Source organism: Cherax quadricarinatus, chromosome 1 (assembly GCF_038502225.1).
Source record: "Cherax quadricarinatus isolate ZL_2023a chromosome 1, ASM3850222v1, whole genome shotgun sequence".
Taxonomy (NCBI): domain Eukaryota; kingdom Metazoa; phylum Arthropoda; class Malacostraca; order Decapoda; family Parastacidae; genus Cherax; species Cherax quadricarinatus.
Window position 1 is genome coordinate 91,361,467 of NC_091292.1, and position 8,527 is coordinate 91,369,993.

General features: G+C 40.1%; 1 protein-coding gene across 1 annotated transcript in view; it reads left to right on the forward strand.

Annotated features, from left to right (window-relative positions):
* The window catches only part of LOC128686058 (SRRM2 protein homolog rsr-2), a 350,784-nt gene that overhangs the window by 16,313 nt on the left and 325,944 nt on the right, over positions 1–8,527 (forward strand). The window lies entirely within an intron of this gene.

Here is an 8,527-nt window from a genome sequence, read left to right on the forward strand (position 1 = left end):
TACTCTTTTCTGTGTTCACTTTCAACTTTCTACCTACACAGGGTTTGACAAGGTTAGGTTAAGGACCCCTAGCCTTATTGACAAGCTATTTACAGGTTAAGGATCTCTAACTTTATTGGCAAGCTAAGAGCTGTTACCTACATCAGCTCATTTGAAAGCATTTTTATTGTTATGAGACATACAAGTGTGTCGGTATTGTATACCTGTCTTACACCACTAGTAGACCTGTTGCAGTGTTCCTTATTTCTTATCATCTTATGTTCTTATGAGGGTAAATATTCTATTAGTGGGATGGATCTGTGAAGGACCTGCCTAGTATGGGCCAAAAGGCCTGCTGCAGTGTTCCTCCTTTCTTATGTTCTTAACAGGATGAAGTTGGAGCCATCTGTTGGCCAGCATTTTCATTTCTTCAACTGACTTTATCTCGTTGACATCATTATGCTGTACGAATGTGTTCCATACTCGAGTGATGTTCTGGAGAAGGGTACAGCCAGAGTGAAGTTGCTGCTTTCTGCCCGTCTTGTGGCATAAAAGCTTGTTTCTCGCTGTCCTTGAAGTGGATCCAAGTGTGGTACTTTGACAATATTGGCCTTGTACATAACAGTAAGGCCACCCATATCCCTCCTGTGTTGAAGGCTCTGCTGAAATGACAGATCTATCCAGAATGGGTCCAGGCGAGAGATGAGACGTCTTGCTCTGTTCTCTACTCTATCAAGCAGTCGCAGATGAGAGGGGGGGCACGCAAACCAAGAAAGTGGAGCATACTCAAGGTGTGAGCGTACTTGTGCCTCATACAGAATCTTGCAAGCCCTACTGTCAAGCAGATGCGAGACACGGCGAAGTGCTGTAAGCTTCCTGGCTGCCTTGTTTGCAAGATTTACAACATGGTTCTTCATGGTTAGTTTGGAGTCAAATTTCACCCCAAGGATATCGACTTCTTCTCCAGGTGCCAACACCCTCCCATTCATCCTTACTACTGCACCAGCATTACCACTAACCTTTGCAATTTTTCTTTAGAATCTCCCATAAGCACAGTATCATCAGCAAAAAGCAACTGTGTCAATTCCCATTTTGTATTTGATTCCCCATAATTTAATCCCACCCCTCTCCCGAACACCCTAGCATTTACTTCTTTTACAACCTCATCTATAAATATATTAAACAACCATGGTGACATTACACATCCCTGTCTAAGACCTACTCTTACTGGGAAGTAGTCTCCCTCTTTTCTACACACCCTAACCTGAGCCTCACTATCCTCATAAAAACTCCTTACAGCATTTAGTAACTTACCACCTATTCCATATACAGTGGTCCCTCAATTATCGTCCATAATCCGTTCCTGGAAGTGGGAGTATTATCGAAATAGACAATTTTTGAATAAATTTTCCCCATAAGAAATAATGTAAATACAATTAATCCGTTCTTGACACCCAGAAGTATTAAAACAAAAATTTTTTACATGAAATATAGATGTAGTACATAAACAATACAATGGCACATGATGAATGAAACATTAACAGCACAACGCTTACCTTTATTGGTGATTTTTCTTAGTGTATGGAAGACTGGAGGAAGAGAGACGTGGAATTACTGTTTGGAAGGGAAATCCCCTTCCATCAACACCTCAGGTACCAAGTGCTTTTCTGGGGTTACTTCTCTTCTCTGTTTCTTAACCCTTTAAGGGTCCAAGGCCCAAATCTGGAGTCACGCACCAGTGTCCAAGAATTTAAAAAAAAAAAATTTGTTATTTTTTCTTATGAAATCGTAGAGAATCTTTTAGTGAAGGTAATAAAACAAAAAGTACGAAATTTGGTGGAAAATTGACGAAATTATGCTCTCGCGAATTTTGATGTGTCAGCGATATTTACGAATCGGCGATTTTGCCGACTTTGACTCCCATTTTAGGCCAATTACATTATTCCAATCAACCAAATTCTTAGCTATTTCACTAGTATTACTTCTATTCTATCGATTGAGCACAAGAAATCGCCAAGTCAACTGTTTCAACTACAAAATAAAGTGATCGGAAATTGTTAATTTGGCCAATTTAACACAAAGTTCAAAATATTCCAATTTCAAAATAGGGTCCAGAATAAACAATGTAGGCATTCCTGGCACTAAACTAACGTTTCCTCTGTTCATTAGTTATGTTTTGAGGCTTTACAAATAAATTCCATTTTGATTTTTTATTCACATAATGAATTTTTATTCACACCAAAAAATAGAAGATTTGCTGTTATGCAATACTGTAATAATTGTATAAATATCATCACCATATTTGTGAATGTATATTAGACCCACCAGCTGACGTGTATTAGACGTGTGAGGTCGTTTGTTTACTCTTGAATATCGGCAAAAATTTAACATTTCTGCTACTTTGAGCTCAGTTTCAAGCCTTTTCCAGTGCTAAAACCAATCAAAATCATCTCTATTTCTGTAATATGTCTTCCATTCTATCAAATGAGACCAAGAAATTGCAAATACAACTATAAAAAACATACGAAAAAACACTGCAAAGTTGCTGTTTTAATCGAAAAATCATTTCATTTTTTTTCTCTCATTATACACAGTGTGCTGCAGGATCTGTTTTATGTGGTGCACACATACCACATAGATGTATTCTCTCATATCTAGGCCCAAATGTACCACTCACAGTTTATCAGAGTGAGCTGAGCTCATGGCGTAGATCTACGGTTTGGACCCTGAATGTAAAGCCGTAGATCTATGGGACGGACCCTGAAAGGGTTAATGCCACTAGGACCAGCGTGAGGTCACTGGAGTCCTGTCTTCAAAAAAACTGTCCAGAGAGCTCTGTTTCTGGCGTCTCTTTAACCCTTAAATTGTCCAAATGTAGATCTACGTTTTTTCAACATTTGAAAGTATGTAAAAAAAAAGTAGATAATTTTTTTTTACATTTGAAAACGTGTAAAAAACTTTGATCTACTTTTTTTTGTTATATTTGAAAATACGTAAAAAAATGTAGATCTACTTTTGGAGCACTGCGCATATGAACATAGATCTGCTTGGACAGTTTAAGGGTTAAAACTTCCCTAAAATGGGCCAAGACTCTGTCACTGTACAAGTTGCCAACATGGCTTGCAACATCCTTCTCAGGGTGATGTTTCTCCATAAATCTTTCCATCCTACCCCACATTTCAAAAATCTCCTTAATTTCTGAAGAAGGCACCTTCTTCCATCTCTCTTCCTCCTCCTCTGCAGCAAGATTCTGAGCTGCAATCTGTTGCTCCTCCTGCTGAAGCTCTTGCAGCTCCTCAGTGGTTAGCTCTTCATTGTGGTCCTCCACCAACTCTTCCACATCCTCCAAACTCACATCCAACCCCATGGAACTCCCCAGTGCCACAATAGAGTTCACAACTGACATAGGCTCATCAGGGGCCACCTCAAACCCTTCAGAATCCCTCTTGTGGACACAATCTGGCCACAACTTTCTCCAAGCAGAGTTCAAAGTCCTGGTAGTCACTCCCTCCCAAGCCTTACCTATAAGGCTTATGCAATGGAGAATACTGAAGTGTTCTTTCCAAAAATCTCTTAGGGTCAAGTGAGTGTCTGAGGTCACATTAAAGCACCTTCAAACATTGCTTTGGTGTAGAGTTTTTTAAAGTTTGAACTGACCTGCTGGTCCATGGGCTGGAGGAGAGGAGTAGTATTCGGAGGCAAGAACTTTATTGTGATGAACCCAAACTCCTTCAGAATTAGGTCATCCAAGTTTGGAGGATGAGCAGGTGCATTGTCCGTTACTAGGAGGCACTTGAGATCCAATTTCTTTTCCAGGAGGTAATTCTTCACACTTGGGCCAATCACTTCATTGAACCACTCGATGAAAATGTCCCTCGTGACCCATGCCTTATTATTAGATCTCCAAAACACACACAATTTACTCTCGTAACATTGTTTTTCTTGAACACTCTGGGATTTTCAGAATGGTACATTAGTAACAGCTTCACTTTGAAATCCCCACTAGCATTAGCACAGAACATGAGCGTCAGCCTGTCTTTCATAAGCTTGTGTCCTGGCAGTGCCTTTGCTTCCTGAGTAATGTAGGTCCTCTTTGGCATTTTCTTCCAAAAGAGGCCTGTTTTGTCACAATTGAACACTTGCTCAGGTTTCAGTCCTTCAGCCTCTATGTACTCCTTGAATTCCTGCACATATTTTTCCGCCGCTTTTTGGCCCTAGCTGGCAGCCTCACCATGCCTTTTCGCACTGTGTATGCCAGTATGCTTCTTAAATCTCTCAAACCAGCCTTTGCTGGCCTTAAATTCACTCGCATCACTAGTTGCAGGCAATTTCTTTACCAAATCGTCATGCAACTGCCTAGCCTTTTCACAAATAAGCGATGTCATAAGACTATCTCCTGCTAATTGTTTCTCGTTTATCCACGCCAATAATAACTTCTCAACATCTTCGAGTACTGGTGATCTCATTTTTGTCAGCATATTTACCCCCTTTGCAACAACAGCTTCCTTGATTTCCTTTTTCTTGGCTATGATATAAGCTATGGTTGTACGGGATTTGTTATACAACCTGGCCAGTTCGCCCACACGTACGCCACTTTCATATCGTTCAATTATGTTTTTCTTAAATTCAATCATATTTCTCACCTTTACCAAAGGCTTGGCACTAGGAGCTTTCTTTGGAGCCATGGTAGCTTATTTAGCACTTGCAAGCACTAAAATGAAAGGAATATTATGAAATAATTCGTATGAACACGTGAGGGGACTGTCGCTCACTGGTAAACAATGGCACACTGGCTGGGAAGGGAGGCTGAGGCGGCTCAGAGTGTGAGTACGCTTCTATGGACCATTTGCGAGCCAATGTTTAGACGAAATAACGGGACTATTTCTGAAATGGACGACTTTCAGGCCAGACGATTATTGAGGGACCACTGTCCTTGCAACATCTGCCACATTGCTCCCCTATCCACTCTATCATATGCCTTTTCTAAATCCATAAATGCAATAAAAATTTCCCTACCTTTATCTAAATACTGCTCACATATATGTTTCAATGTAAACACTTGATCTATACACCCCCTACCCACTCTGAAACCTCCTTGCTCATCTGCAATCCCACATTTTGTCTTGCCTCTAATTCTTTCAATTATAACCCTACCGTACACTTTTCCTGGTATACTCAATAAACATTCCTCTATAATTTTTAGTCTCTTTTGTCCCCCTCCCTTTATATAAAGGGACTATACATGCTTTCCATCAATCCCTAGGTACCTTCCCCTCTTTCATACATTTATTAAACAAAAATACCAACCACTCCAGCAGGCATGCGTGAGCGTGTTTGATAGGAGTGAATGGAGACAAATGGTTTTTAATACTTGACGTGCTGTTGGAGTGTGAGCAAAGTAACATTTATGAAGGGATTCAGGGAAACCGGCAGGCCGGACTTGAGTCCTGGAGATGGGAAGTACAGTGCCTGCACTCTGAAGGAGGGGTGTTAATGTTGCAGTTTAAAAACTGTAGTGTAAAGCACCCTTCTGGCAAGACAGTGATGGAGTGAATGATGGTGAAAGTTTTTCTTTTTCGGGCCACCCTGCCTTGGTGGGAATCGGCCGGTGTGATAATAATAAATAAAAAACCAACCACTCCAACACTATATCTCCCCCTGCTTTTAACATTTCTGTCATGATCCTGTCAGTTCCAGCGGCTTTGCCCCCTTTCATTCTACGTAATGCCTCACGCACCTCCCCCACACTCACATCCTGCTGTTCTTCACTCCTACAAGATGGTATACCTCCCTGGCCATTTGTTCCCTATGCTTTTTCAGCTTATTAATATCACTCCAAAACTTCTTATTCTCAGCAAAATTTGTTGACAGGATTTCACCCACTCTCTCATTTGCTCTCCTTTTACATTCCTTCACCAGCCTCTTAACCTCTTTTTTTTTCTCTCCATACACTCCTCCCTCCTTATATCACATCTACTTTGTAAAAATCTCTCGTGTGTTAACTTTTCTCTCTCATTACTTTCCCCTCATTATTCCACTAATTACTCCTCTTCCCCCCCCCCCCACATCCACTCCCCTATATCCACAAACTTTTGCTGAAAACTCTAGCATTGCATTCTTAACCCTTTGAGGGTCAACAGGCACTCTCAGAAACTCGCTCTCAGGGTCGGCCAAATTTAAAAAAAAAAATAATTTTTTCTTATGAAAAGATAGAGAATCTTTTCCCGATCATAATGACACCAAAATTATGAGATTTGATGGAAAACTTAGGGAATTATGCTCTCGCGAAGTTAGCGGTCTCGGCGATGTTTACGCATCGGCGATTTTGCCCACTTTGATCCCCATTTTCGGCCAATTCCACTGTACTAGTCGACAAAAAACATGAATATTTCGCTAGAACTACATTTTTTCTATTGAATAAGTGCAAGAAACCACCCATTTACCATTTTCAACTATCCAATACAGTGGTCAGAATTTAGCAATTTTGCCAATTTCACACAAATTTCAAAAGATGCCTATTTCCGAATAGGGTCCAGAATAAACAAGAAAGACATTCCTGGCACTAAAATGACATTTCCTCTGTTCATTAGTCACGTCTCAAGGCCCCTCTTACATTCTTTTGCTTTCCACTTTGAATTTTTATTCTCACAAAAAATAGAAGATTTACTGTTATGCAGACTACTGCATTAGTGTAAAAAATGGTATAAATAATATTGGCGCACTTGCGAAAGAATATTAGATTCGCCAGTTAACGTGTATTGGATGCTTGGCATGATTTGTTTACTTTTGAACTTTGGTAAAAATCGAACATTTCTGCTACTTTGAGCTCAATTTCAAGGTACTTTTTAATGTAAAACAAGTCAAAATCATCTCAATTTCTGTAATATGTCTTCCATTCTATAAAATGAGACCAAGAAAACTAGAATACAACAATAAATACCATACGAAAATACAGTGCAAAGTCGCTGTTTTATTCCAAAAAAAGACGGTCAGTTTTTTTTTCTCATTATGCACTGTGTGCTGCAGGATTTTTTTTATACTGTGCACACTGACCCCACAGACCCATTTCCCACTAGATTTGAGGGCGCTAGAATTTAGGTGTACTACTACGTCAAAAACCCTGGGTCATAAGCCGTACTAGTATGGCCGAAACCCTCAAAGGGTTAAGGTTCACTATACAAATAGTAGGAGTCTAAGAAATAAGATAGATGAGCTAAGATTACTTGCAAGTGTAGGTAATATAGATTTTTTTTTTTTTTCAACAAGTCGGTTGTCTCCCACAGAGGCAGGGTGACCCAAAAAAGAAAGAAAATCCCCAAAAAGAAAATACTTTCATCATCATTCAACACTTTCACCACACTCACACATTATCACTGCTTTTGCAGAGGTGCTCAGAATACAACAGCTTAGAAGCATATACGTATAAAGATACACAACATATCCCTCCAAACTGCCAATATCCCAAACCCCTCCTTTAAAGTGCAGGCATTGTACTTCCCATTTCCAGGACTCAAGTCCGACTATATGAAATTAACCGGTTTCCCTGAATCCCTTCACTAAATATTACCCTGCGCACACTCCAACAGATCGTCAAGTCCCAAGTATCATTCGTCTCCATTCACTCCTATCTAACACGCTCATGCACGCTTGCTGGAAGTCCAAGCCCCTCGCCCACAAAATCTCCTTTACCCCCTCTTTCCAACCCTTTCGAGGACGACCCCTACCCCTCTTTCCTTCCCCTATAGATTTATATGCTTTCCATGTCATTCTACTTTGATCCATTCTCTCTAAATGACCAAACCACCTCAACACCCCCTCTTCTGCCCTCTGACTAATGCTTTTATTAACTCCACACCTTCTCCTAATTTCCACACTCCGAATTTTCTGCATAATATTTACACCACACATTGCCCTTAGACAGGACATCTCCACTGACTCCAACCGTCTCCTCGCTGCTGCATTTACCACCCAAGCTTCACATCCATATAAGAGTGTTGGTACTACTATACTTTCATACATTCCCTTCTTTGCCTCCATAGATAATGTTTTTTGACTCCACATATACCTCAATGCACCACTCACCTTTTTTCCCTCATCAATTCTATGATTAACCTCATCCTTCATAAATCCATCCGCCGACACGTCAACTCCCAAGTATCTGAAAACATTCACTTCTTCCATACTCCTCCTCCCCAATTTGATATCCAATTTTTCTTTATCTAAATCATTTGATACCCTCATCACCTTACTCTTTTCTATGTTCACTTTCAACTTTCTACCTTTACACACATTCTCAAACTCATCCACTAACCTTTGCAATTTTTCTTTAGAATCTCCCATAAGCACAGTATCATCAGCAAAAAGTAACTATGTCAATTCCCATTTTGAATTTGATTCTCCATAATTTAATCCCACCCCTCTCCCGAACACCCTAGCATTTATTTCTTTTACAACCCCATCTATAAATATATTAAACAACCATGGTGACATTACACATCCCTGTCTAAAACCTACTTTTACCGGGAAGTATTCTCCCTCTCTTCTACAC